Genomic DNA, 13,628 nt, shown 5'->3' on the forward strand with positions numbered 1-13,628 from the left:
AAAATGAATATATATATATATATATACAGTGTTACTAAATCATAGCTATGTTGATATGAGTACATTAAGTTCAGAATCGTCATGACTTGGAAGTTAAGTCCATATTCAGGTTTTTAGAAGATTCACTGTTTTAATGGCATTCACCGCAACAGTCCGAGAATACGAAGCATTTGTTGACTAAACGGCACTAGGCTCTGAGTTACATACGAGAATGAGTACTACTTTGCCTCGATAAAGAAAGAATTGCGAGCGAGCTTGGGCTCGGTTCAAGCAAGCAGGACTCGTCAATAGACGACCTGTCCGAGACCAGGGACTGATAGCAAAAAATCCGGTTGACACAAATTGACCCATGGAACCATCTTTAAACTTGAAGGCAACCGATATACTTTTGTTACAAAATTTCTAAATATCACTACAGAAGTAATATCAAAATTTCTCCTAAATCCACCATCATCAAAATTGAAAAAAATTAGTGTTCTAAGTTAGAAAAAAAATGCAAATTTAAAGTTTCAAAAGCTTCGCATGACTGGAGGATCCATCAGGCGCCAAGAATTCATCTCCATAGTTGATGCTATTTCAACCACCCGACTGCTATTAATTGAACCTCCTAACTCTATTTAATTGAACTGAGCATTGCTATAGCTGCTTTTATTATAATAATAAGATGTCAGTGCAACCTAAACTAAATTAGCTTTTTGAAAAATATTTTCTGGTAGTATTTTTTTTTAAATGTTTGATATGTGTTCAGTCCTTAATTTAAATTATAAATTTAAACTTTTCAGTTCAAGAAAACTTTTAAATCACATTTTTTGCAGAATTTTAAAACACACTTAGGAATAACGACCAGCATTAAAAGCAATGATTCATCGATAAATGCTCAATAATTTGAACGCTCCTAGAAAAAATAAAATCTTTCATTTCTGAATAACGCAGTTGGAAATAAATTTTCCTCTAGAGCAATAGCACTCCGACAAATAGCACAGATAAAAAAAAATCTTTGAAAGTTAATTGTAAAATATTTAGTTAACGGTGACAATTTCTATAGAAGTAAGTAAATTTATCTCAACCAGATACTGTCAGTAAGAACTGCCAGTTTCCTTTTGTCATATAGACAATTATCGATTAAATATGATTTTTTTCTAAAAATGAAATTGATAAGTTTCCCTAAGAAGACATCACTTTAGTGACTTTTACCTGAGTGACGTTTGTATTATCCAAATTAATAATTTCCTTGAAGTAACAAACTTTGAAACGATAAGTTTATCTCATAAGAAGACATCAATGAATACGTATAAATTTTTTAAGATGTAAACTGCTGATTATTAATTCAATAGTAGGTAAGGTATTGAAAGTCGTGAAATTAATGGTATGTCCGTTAATAAATTTTACATGGCCTAATTTTTTAAATATTATTTAAATTGTAACATAATTTTTGTAACTAATATTAGTTTATCTTACGAAATTGCACTAGTAAATATGCAAATAATTTTTTCAGGATCTAAATTGTTAGTTATTAATTTAATAGCAATTAAAAATTTTAAATTCAGATGCTTCCCTTAGAAAACGCATACTCGTGAATAACTTATATATGGTCGAAAATGAAAATTTACTAATTTTAAATGGCAACTACACTTGTGAATTTAGTAATTTTTTCGAAGTAGGCAGTATCGGTAATGAGATAAATACCGTTTGTAAGGTCCAGTTTAATATTTTATTTGCAAAATAATTTTGGAAATGCATAAGTTTTGCATATAAGATGACACTTGCAAGTACGGAGATACTTTTTTCCCTGTCTTTTATTTAATGGCAACTGAATTTTTGGCATTTATGTTTTCCTGAGAGACAGAGCATTGATAAGTACGTGAATAACATTTGCATGGGATAAATTTCTGATCAAAAATTTTATGATAATAACTTAATTTAAAAAAGAAATAGATTTTCTTTGAAATGTCGACATGGTTAAGTATTTAAATAACTTTTACATGATCTAAAAGTTCATCAACAGAAAAAATTCCATATAAAAAATCTAGGAAAATAATCTTCAAATGGAGGAACACTCTGAGCATATATTTTTTTGTTATGCACGGCCGAACGCCGTACAGTATAAAAAATTTTCTTTAAAAGGTAAATGTTAAAACACGTTAATAGTAATAAAAAAAGAAGGAAAAAAAACTTTTGTCAATTTAGTTGAAATCCTTTAACAGTAAAAAAATGTTCTTTAAAAGAAACTAAAATGATTGCTGAGTCCAAAAACTCTGCAGAAGTCTAAGAAGAAAAAACTACATCTCCATTTAAAATTCTCGCAGTTACTATTTTTTTTTTCTTTTCTATCTTTAAAGAAGCTTTATTAACAAGGCAGATAAAAAATGTATTAAACTCTTTCGTCTCCTCAAATTTAAATTTTTAAGCAGGATGCAAGGTTTAAGGCAAAATTTAATCAACTTCGGCAGTAAAATAAGGACTTTTTTGTATTTTATTTCATTCCAACAAAGCGCGTGTTTCTAGATTAACCTTTGCTTTTCCCACTACCCTAGACAAGTCTTCTGCATTTTACGATGCAAAATACGCTTTTCTTTACGGTCTGCACGTAAAAAAATCTTAGGCCTTACATTTTACAAGCACAGAAAAAAACCTTTTAAGATTGTTCTAGAATGTACCAAACTAAATTTCATTTGCTTATAATAGCCAGCACGAAAAAGAGAAATTAAACAACATTTTGCCTATAATAGGAATTTTTAAAAAAAAAAAATTAAGCATCATAACGTCTTTTAACGGCAATTTACATTATAAAACTTTATAAAACTGATTTAGCAAAAAAATAGTTACTAGGCGAATTAGTATTAGACTACTTAAAACACGTTTTTAAGATTGTTCTTCAATTTACCAAACTTAAATTCAATTGCTTACTATAACCAACATGAAAAAAAGAAATTAAACAACATTTTTCTTCTAATAAGAATTATTTTTATAAAAGGAAACTATAATAACGTATTTTAACTGTTATAATGTATGATACTTTAAAAATTTATGAAAGTGATTATAGTAAAAACTGGTTACTTAGACCAATCAGTGAAATTGAACGAAAAAGTGGAAATTGAACAACGCTTCTCTTCTAATATAAATTATTCTTCAAAAAAAAATATTTAAAAATCATAATACATTTTAATGGCAATTGACACTATGAAACTTTATAAAAGAGAATATAGTAAAAGCTAGTTACTTAGACTAATCAGTATTAGACTGGAAAAAAATAAATTTTAAGATTGTTCTTGAATCTACCAAACTAAATTTAGTAAGCTTATAACGTCAAAACGAAAAAAAAATAAATAAATTACATTTCGTTTAAAAAAGAATTATTTTTTAAATACTTTAACTTATTGTTGTTGTTGATTCTAATGTCACTTGCCAACATCACCCAGCCTGCTCGTTTAAACTGAGCGAATTTAAGGCATAGGGTGCGTTTCTTGTTTTCAGTGGCGCCATCTATGGCCAAGAATACGACTTCAGTTACATACGTCACATTTGTAGGCCTGGTCCATTCATACATCAATTCATTTATCCATAGATCGTAACTTTGACCTGGACCAGAGAACCATCAATCTCCAATGCAGCAGCTCCCGTGGTATGATTTGTAATGGGAACATGGAACACATTGTAACCCGACAGATGTAAGTGCACCAGTCACCATTAACTACACAGAGAGTCTACGGCAGGCGGATATCGAACTCACAACCACTTGCACACGGGCCAAACACTCTACCAGCCAAACACTCTACCAGCCAGGCTATCCCTGCCTGTACTTTAATATCTTAATATATTTTAACTGCTATTTGCATTTTAATACTTTATAAAAAACGTGATAATAGCAAAAACTCGCCACTTAAACTGATTGGTATTAGACTAACAAAAGGAGCAGACAAAGAAAATTGGGGAAACAAAAAAAAACCTTTTAAGATTTTACTTGAATGTACAGAACTAAATTTAATAAACTTATAATAGCCAAAATGAGAAGGTGAAATTAATCAACATTTTGTCTATTATTAGAGCATTTTTGTTTTCTTTGAAATGTATAAACATCATGATGGCTTTTAAAAGCTATTACACAATTTAAAACTTTATAAAAAAAGCAATTATAGTTAAAACTAGTTATTTAGACCTCCAAATTTGCTTTTTTTATTTAATTTTTAAAACCATAATTGGCCAGCAAGAATTCAGAACAGATAATTAGAGTTCTACGTATGCAATATTTTAAAAAGAAAAAAATAAGTAAAAAGTTGCTATTTAGAGAATAATAAGCTGAACATTTTTTATCAATATATTTAGTTCATTTTTTAATTCTTAAAACTTAGTTTGTAGTCTAAAGAATTGCAACAGCATGACTTTTTCCTCATCATAGCAATCGGAAATATTTAAGAAGTAGTCATGTTAAACGATATTGTTTCGAAGGTTTCTTACTTATGTAAGTATTAGTTTAAGCTTTCATATGAATCGTGTCAAGTGAGTCATAAGCTATCTTACGAGATTATGTTAATTATGTACCGGAATGTTTCCTTGGAAACTGTAATAGCCAGACTGTAGAAAAGCCCGTCAAGTACCAATTCACTTACGTGACATATTCTATATTCTTACACAAAAATTCTTTCACAGAGATTTCAATTATTTTCACTATATATTTCTTACTTAACACAAAGACAGGCATGAAGTCATGTAGAACATGAACGAACTATTTATGCTTATGCATTCGAAGTTGCTAGGTAGAAAAAATATTTCATGGTTTTAATAAAGTGCATAAACTAATAATAAATCTAAGTAATGTGCGATACGGCATTGTATTTAATTAACTTCACGTTAATCATCATTCTAACTTAATTGGAAAATCTAAGCTCAATTTTAACATGGAATTTTACTCATATACGACCAGCTAGGTGCTGATATCACAGGTCACGTGTGTGGGTATTCATAATCTACTTCTTGTAAGTACAAGTACCCGATTGTGAACTCGAGTAATAGCTTGAGTATGTTACGTCAGATCACCTGTGTTTGAAATTGAGCTCTATACGCAAATACGCTAAAAAAATTTAACAGAAATAAATGAAATTGGGTATTTATTGAATTATTAGATGAAATTTCTGATTTATCAATGAATTTACTATAATTTTCTTCAGAGACTTAATTTCTTTATCTCAGAAATATAAAATGTTTTCCAATGCTATAATTTATATAAGTAGAAACTAATTTTATAATTTTTGCGTAATATTCAGCCTGAAACAAAAGATTAATATTTATGTAAATTCTAAATGTTATGCACTGTTAGAAATTGCCCGAAAAAAATGGTTAAAAAGTAATTTATTTAATAGTTATTTTAACATATTTTAACAAAACTGCCAAACAACCAAAAATAAGAGGGTATTGAAGGTGGAAAAAAAAGGTGATTGAAGTGAGAAAAAGCGTTTATTAATTGTCTTCAACTAACATGATTAAACAACAAGAAATATTTTATCGCACCTACTAGACCCATCTAACGAAACCATATAGTTCCTTTCGGCCGGGTTCATATTAAAGCCGAGAGGACTAATCATCTTCAACTCATGAAGAGTTTTCATATTCAGCACTCCCCAATTTGTGATCTTGGACTATGATTCTCTCGAAGAAAGATAATTCGTCACTCTTGTTACTTCATAAATGGCAGCACCTTAAAGCTGCTTAATGCAAAAATAACTGGTTCCCCTTCCTCTTACGGTAGCGAAACAACCAGATAAACTAACACATTACGTGGTTCATGAGTCATTTCATTTCAACTCAATCAAAACCTAACTCCATCGCAATGCCCATTACCTAGCGAAAAGCCTAGCTCCAATGTGAATTCAAATTTATTTTTTGCGCTTTTGAAATCATGCTAGTTTTAAATGGTTAAAAACCACATAGTTTCGTATTCATGGTTTTTTTACCATACAAGATGTAAACGGTTTCAAAACCGTAATGGTATAAGATGCTCTTTACCGTATTTTTAAGGGTGGACAGAATGCTGCGCCGGTTATTTTACCTTAATTTTAGAATGAAAATTCTAATGGTGTATCAGGAAGACATCGTACAATATGCGTGCCTTATTGCTTTGTCAATCGAAAGTGTGATGTGTTTTATATTTTCTTTACATAGATTTTGGCGTTTTCTTTGCAGAAAGGTAATAGATATTGATATATATGAATATATTTTTATCACAGAAATGTTATTGCATTTGATGTGTGGGTAATATTCTTGTATTTATTTTAAAACTTTTTTCTTGAAAAATAAATAGAGAGAGAGTAATATGTTTGACATTTTCGTTATAAATAAGTAATAGGAATTAGTGTATATTGTTATGCATAGAAATATTTCTGTAAGATAAATATTATTTTACATGATGAGGGGTAATTTTTTTCATTTATCTGAGTACTATATTCAAAAGAATTTAGAAATCTTAGAATATTAGATACTTTCGTCAAAGAAAAAATGAAAATTAGTGAATATTAGAATATGCCAAAATAATTTTTTAAGCTAATTGTCATTTTATTTGATGTTTGGGTAATATTCGGGCATTTATGAGTACTATTTTTAAAAGTATGTAGAAGGTGTAATATATTAGACGTTTCTGCTACAAAAAAAAAAGAAATTAGTGAATATTATAATATTTTAAGAATATTTATGTGGCATAAATGTAATTTTATGTGAATTCTGGTAAATATTCTTGTATTCATCATAATACTATTTGTTGAAATTAAATAGAGATATTAATGTATAGATTACAGAAAAGTAATGGGAATTAGTGAATATTATTTTATGTGAAAGGAGTTCTCTTTTTTTTATCCAAGAGTGTTCGGATATGATTTGGTAGAATCCCATTTAGGGAGAGCTATTAGTTCAACTACTTCGTACTTAACGACAATAGTTGTTAGAGCTTTCCCCAGATGATAATCGACAGAAATTACGGGATGACCGACATTTTTCTCTTTAAGACAATTTATTTCTTAGTAATGCTACATCTGGAAAATATCATTCAAAACATTTATTAACATTAAATGTTTTCAAATGTTAAAAAAAGATATTGTAAGTAACGAAGATTACTTCGTAATGTTTTTGTAAATATTTCTAAAATTTGACAATATTTGAACACTAATCACACTTTTAAACGTTATTCACATCTAAAACACATTTAGAAGTGTTGTGTTGTTGTTTCTAATGCCACTTTTTTATATCCGTCATTGAACAGCAGATCCAATTTTGGGCTTGCGACTGCTAATGTTCAACTTCGTAGCCTTGTAATTTTGAACCAACCCTGAAGACAAGGAAACTCCTGGATCAGTACCCCCAGAGTTTTGATTTGTCATGGGAACATAGAGGGTTTCGTGACTCGACAGATTTAACGTGAAATCAGTTACCATTTACTACACGGGGACTGTTCGGCAGGTGGAGATCGACACGACGAACTCTTGGACTTGTGTCCAGTGCCCTACCAACCAAGCTATCCTGGCCTTTCTAATACTACTTGTCAATATCAGCAAGCCTGATCAGAGAAATCAATCGAATTTAAGTGTGTTTCTTGCTTTTCAGTGGCGCCATCTATGGTTAAGAATACTGTTAGAGTAAAAATAAAATACTAATTTGGTGCAAATAACGTAAAATTATTTAATATAGTTAAAATGGATGATAGATGGTTTGAAATACTTTCTTTAAATACTTGTATTTGGATATAATCATGATTAAATTTAGTTAAATGATTCATTTATGTAATTTAAAGCCGAAAATTGTACAATAGGGTAATTATTTTAAGGGGGATGTGATCGTTAAGGAAAGTGGTTATACAATGCAATCGTGGTATAACAATAATCCAATAGGTTTAAAAGGTCACTAAGCGTGAGGTTTGAACAAATTGGATAAAATTGGTATCGCCAAATTTGGAAAAAGGGCGAAACTAAAATACTTAAAGATTAAAGATAAATAAGATTAAGTCATGTTATATCCTAACATAAATATATGATTTAATACAGCAAGCTGATGTTTCCAAAATTGTCAAATATGCATGCCCGAAACAATAAATGAAAGGTACTCACCACACATACAGGAAAAATTGATGGGTTTAAACATGGGGAAAAACGATAAATTGAAGATTTAAACATGAGCAACAGAATATATTTTTATTATTTTTTTAAATCACGCAATCACACACAAAACAAATAGTTGAATATGAATTTAGAGATATTATTTCACTAATGACAAGGTTTTTGTGGAGGAATGAGTGACAAAGAGTAAATTAGAAAAAGGTAATATAAAGATTCGCAAGCAAAGGTGAATTTGAAGAGTGATAAGAAAAGTACGAAATCATTTAACTTACAGAAATTACTGATTTACGTAGAAAATTTAAATATACGAAAGTGTTGATATGAAGAACATTAAATTACTGAAAATTATAAAGGTTTTAAAGATTCTGCATTGATATTTCAGGTAAAAAAAATTGGGATGTTGGAAAAAGAATTTATTTCCTCGATACGGACCGAAGTCCACATCTCGGAGAAAAAAAAGATAATTAGCCAGAAGGAAGTACAAAAAAAAAGAATGTATTAAAATCGACTTAAAAATTCCTTAGCTGGTGTAGGACTAGAAAAGTTACAGCAAATTAAATTTAAAAAGGAGGAGAGTTTCAAAACCAAAAGGAAAGAGATTGGTTAAGTTGGCCCCCCTAAAAAAAATGAAAGGAGGGACCAGAGGGGTTGACTGTCGACACAGGAAGGGCGAAGACCGCTTCGACCATGGGAAAGGTCAACCAGAAAGTTAAAATAAATATAAATGCTACATTGAAAAAAAAAAGAATAAAGTTTTAATAAAATTAAGGATTCGATCTTATTAAAACCTAATTGTCACTTTACATTAAGTGTAAATGTGACAAATACTTCTGCCACACACACGCCACAGCCCGTTTACAGAGTGGATCCCTTTATAACTTCATTCATTCATTCATGCTCAGGTCATAATATTGACCTGAACCAGAGAACGATCAATCATCAATTCAGAACCCGAAGAGATATTGATTTGCTATGTTAACATGGATGACACGGGGAGCCCTCGGCCTGTGGGGATCGAACTCCTGACATCTTGGACATGGGCCCAACGCCCTACCAACTACGCTGTACCTGCCTACAAGGAATTTCCCATATATTTATAATTATTAAATAAACTGTTATCCTATAAAAATTATAAGCAAAAACTATTGTCTAATTATCATTTAATGCTTGTGTACTATTCAACATCGATAAAATCTCGACGTTTATTATAATTCTAAATGTCATATCTGGAGTTCATTATCCAAATGCATTTAAGAATAACAAATGATTTTCCGATGCGATTAAAATTCATCACAAGTGAGAACTATTGTTTGGGGACATTTTTGTGTATTGTTTAACACTAACTATATTGGAATATTCATATAAATTTTAAATATATCTCTAGAGTCCATTATTCAATACATTTAAATAATTAACTATCTTCCAATGCTGCAAAACACATAAACAGTAAACACTATTTTATTTTTTTTGCTACTATTCACCTTCAAAAAAAATCTGAATATATTAAAAATTTCTAAATGTTATACCGAGAAGATAAATAAACAAAATGGTAAAAAATATTGAATGTGTTAGAATTTTATAAAAATGCGTTGTAAGTAACATATATGATTTTTAGTATTTCGTTTTTTAACGTAACGGTTATGTTTTTCAATTGTTGAGTGTAAACAAAAGGTAAGAAATAAATCTAAATTTAAAATGTTAATTTTGAACAATATCATATATGAAAATAAAAAGAATAAAAACGATAAAAATATTCCAGTTATTTTCAAATAAAAATTAAATTTTCCTTCAGTTTTACATGTATATTCAATATTGGAAAAAAAACAGTGCATTTATCGAAGTTTATAAAAATATGAGTTTGTATAACTAAAACATATTTTAATAAAAATGCAGAAATATACACGCAATATTTAATTTCTCCGAATTAAATATTGAATTAATTTGCAAAAAGGTACTATAATTGAATATTTTGCATCCGCAAATGCCATGCTTCGAAGCTAACCCATTATAAATTCTATAGAAAAGTTATAGAAGAATAATATGTTAGGTAGGAACAAATGTACATTGTTAGACTTTCCAAACTAAAATTATCGTATAATAACCGACAGCAGTCTGCTCATTCAATTAAACCTAAAGTTTACGGTAAAAAAATGTTTTTTATTCCTTTAAGATTTTGAAACCGTTTACAACTAGTATGGTTAAAAAATGCTGGTTAAAATATATGGTAAAAATTTTCAAGTAATTCAAATCGGAATTATTTTTACAAGTTGCGAAATTGGAAATAATAATTAGAATAAAAAACAACACTTTAAAATGTCTCCAAAACACCATTGAAGTTTTAAAATCGCTCTTTCAGTTTTTCTTGAGAAAATTTAACAAAAATATCAAAAACTGAAAGTGTCTCTTCCATTGTTGTAAGAGAGTGTATTTTTTCTAACACTCAAAGCTTTACCAATCTGAAATCCCATTCTAATGTTATTTGTAGTAGCGTTTTGTATACAGTTACTTTTTTATATAAATTATGTAAAATCAATGATGATTGAAGCCAAAAAAAAAGTTCTGTACCAACAGAACTTTCACAGGAAGGGCACAGGAAGGGAAAAAATACTTGGCTATATTGAATTTGATGATTTTGAACTAATCATGCAATTTACTCATGTAATCTAATCATGTAGCTTAATCAATCTTTTATTTTTTTACTTATTATTATTTTATTTGTTTTACTTATTTTTTTACTTATATTCAGCACAGAGTTAACATTTCTATATTTAATTCTACAGAACATTATTTTTTAGTTGTCTTTGATTGTTTCTTATTTTGAAAACATTCATTTTTATGTTTTTGAATTTATAACTTTTTTAAGCTAATCCTCATTTTAAATATGGGAAACTTCGCCCCTGCTCGTTCCGTTCGTCTGACCTCATCATTCAACATTGGTTATTTCTTCTTAATCGTCAATATTTTTCATAAAAAAACTCAAAATATTATGGTTTCAAAATGTACAATTATTGCAGCTTTCAATAAGAATTTTTTGTTAATGTGATAAAAGTAAGGAAGTAGATGTATTTCATCTGCACTTAAAACAAGTAATAAAAACGACGAAACATGTTATCAACAAAACATGAAAAATGTTACAACGAAACATAAACAACGAAAAATGTTATTTCAGCTACTTTTTATTAAATAATTGCAATTTTCTCTCCCATATCAAACTAAAATTAACTCATTAAATTTAATTCATGAATTAATATTTCAAAAAACTTGATTAAAACCAAGTGTTATCCAATACAAGTGTAAAAAAATGTATTTGAACTTGAATGGATGAATAAAAATTATTTTATTAACGATATATAAGCATATATAAAGAGATATATAAGAATATATAAGCATATATAAAGAGAGTGTGAACAAATAGTAAGAATTAAAAAAAGGGGGGTATCAATCAACTATAAAAGGGCCCCACGCATACCCCACTTGCTACCACTTAATGTTGTTTGTTGTCTTGGCTGACACAGTAAATATAAAATAATTAAATACTAGGAGGCTTCGCCCCCTGCTCGCTGGCGCTCGCCAACCCCCGGAACTGCTTTCGCAGTTCATTTCGGATTACTTCGCTATCCGATGCTCGCTTTGCTCGCTCATTGGATACGTTTTAACGTCTAGTTTTGTGTGCTTTTTTGAACACTGAAGTCCCGAAAACTTTTCACTGTAGAAAATTCTAAACCTGTGCATTTCAATATTAGTTTGAAATTGCAAACAATTCACATATTTTTCTTAATCACACTATTCTAAGTTTCAGTTGTTGGGAAAAGTAACTGTTGTAAGTTTTGTTTTAAAGTCTTTCCCTCCAGAGGGCTGAAACCATGTGTTGTAGAACAATATGAAATAGTACTGAAAGCCGGATGTAAAGCATCGGCTTCGATGAAGATAATTTTGTGAGAATTTTTTTGATAATTCGGTGAGAATTCACCCGATTAGACATATGATGCTCAGTACGTGCTCTTGCGCGCCGAAGCCTATAAATTAAAACGTATTAGCGTTTTATGTAATATAGATTAGTCATATGATGCTCACTACATGCTCTTGCGCGCCGAAGCAAATCAATTTAAAATGAAAACTGTTGCCAACGCGAGAAAAGAAATATCATCGGTTTTATTGATACATACGTACGTATTTGCGTTTTATATAATATAGATGTGTATCAAAACAAACTAAAAAAATATTTATAGAAAAACAATACTTTTATTATTTTTATGCTAGTGAGAACCAAAACAATATGGAAATGAATGAGGGAAAACTGGATCCTACCACATGATTTCCCGGCCAATAAAGATGTAGCGTTAAACGTTTAACGCAACCTTGTTGGAAGTCGCATAAGAAGTATAACTTCAATAAAATAATTATTTCTCAGAGATAAATTAAATACATATACGAAGTCGGATTGAACTCATGATCTTCCCGGTACGAAGCCAACTTTTTAACCACCCATGCAGCCCGTCGACTGGTTTGTCACTTTATTTTTAATCGTCTAGTCTTCATTCTAGCTTACGATATCTCTCAATGTACGGCGATGAAGTTCCGAGTTGAGGAAACGTTTTCGCCATATTTTTCATTTTATTTTCGTGACGAAAGGACCTCCAAAGTAGTTAAATACGGCTCAAAAATTGCCAAATTGTCAAAAGAGAGAGTTTTATTTTTGCTAATGCATCAAAGCAAAATTGGACGTAAAACAAAAATAAGTGAGAAAAAATTTGCTGTTGTTGTAGTAGTTCATTTACGTCATGCTAGAGCTGTGCAATGGGCTATTGGTGACGAACTGGGAAACATGCCTGAGGATGATCCGAAGACATACCATCACAATTTTGATCCTCTGCAGAGGGGATGGCACCCTCGCTTCGGAAGCCCGATGACCTGCACGCGAAATTGAGCACTTTACGGTAGCACAGTTTAACGAAGATCAATACCGCACCCCATCGCAGAGTGATTCAAGTGGTCACCCACCCGCACACTGATTGCAATCAGTGATGCCTGACATCGGTGATCTGCTGGGAACCGTGTCTTAACGGTCAGTCCACTGCGGGACAGAAAAAAATTTGCAAATAAGCATTAATTGCAATAACTTTCACCTTCATAGACAAATGTAGACCTTTCAGTAGGCCAAATTTCAACTCTGTAGTTGCATTCTTGCGGCCTACAGAGCTGTTCGTATGATACGTTTTCCATAAAATTTTTGAAGTTATAATGTTCGAACAAATTATTGAATGTTATTTTTTTATTTCATTGCATGTCCTCTACAATTTTTTACACTCTTTAGTAATTTCAACCTTCAAAGTATTATATTTTTTTTGCCGCAAAGCAAAACGTAACTTTAAATTACACCCCAAGCAGCGACAGCTTTTATGATTTTTCAATATAGGAATATAATATTGCTCACAGTAAATGCCAGAAATGTAAAGATAGAAATTTTAAAAAGAAAATCTATTTATTTGAAAAGGTGTACGTGGCTGACTCAAAGACCATACGTCAACATTT

The 13,628-nt window shown here is 30.2% G+C and overlaps 1 protein-coding gene across 1 annotated transcript in view; it reads right to left on the reverse strand.

The window, feature by feature from the left end:
* The window catches only part of LOC107440526 (cell adhesion molecule Dscam1), a 191,873-nt gene that overhangs the window by 136,652 nt on the left and 41,593 nt on the right, over positions 1–13,628 (reverse strand). The gene's annotated exons all lie outside the window — the stretch shown is intronic.

Source organism: Parasteatoda tepidariorum, chromosome 1, assembly GCF_043381705.1.
Source record: "Parasteatoda tepidariorum isolate YZ-2023 chromosome 1, CAS_Ptep_4.0, whole genome shotgun sequence".
In the NCBI taxonomy this organism is placed as follows: domain Eukaryota; kingdom Metazoa; phylum Arthropoda; class Arachnida; order Araneae; family Theridiidae; genus Parasteatoda; species Parasteatoda tepidariorum.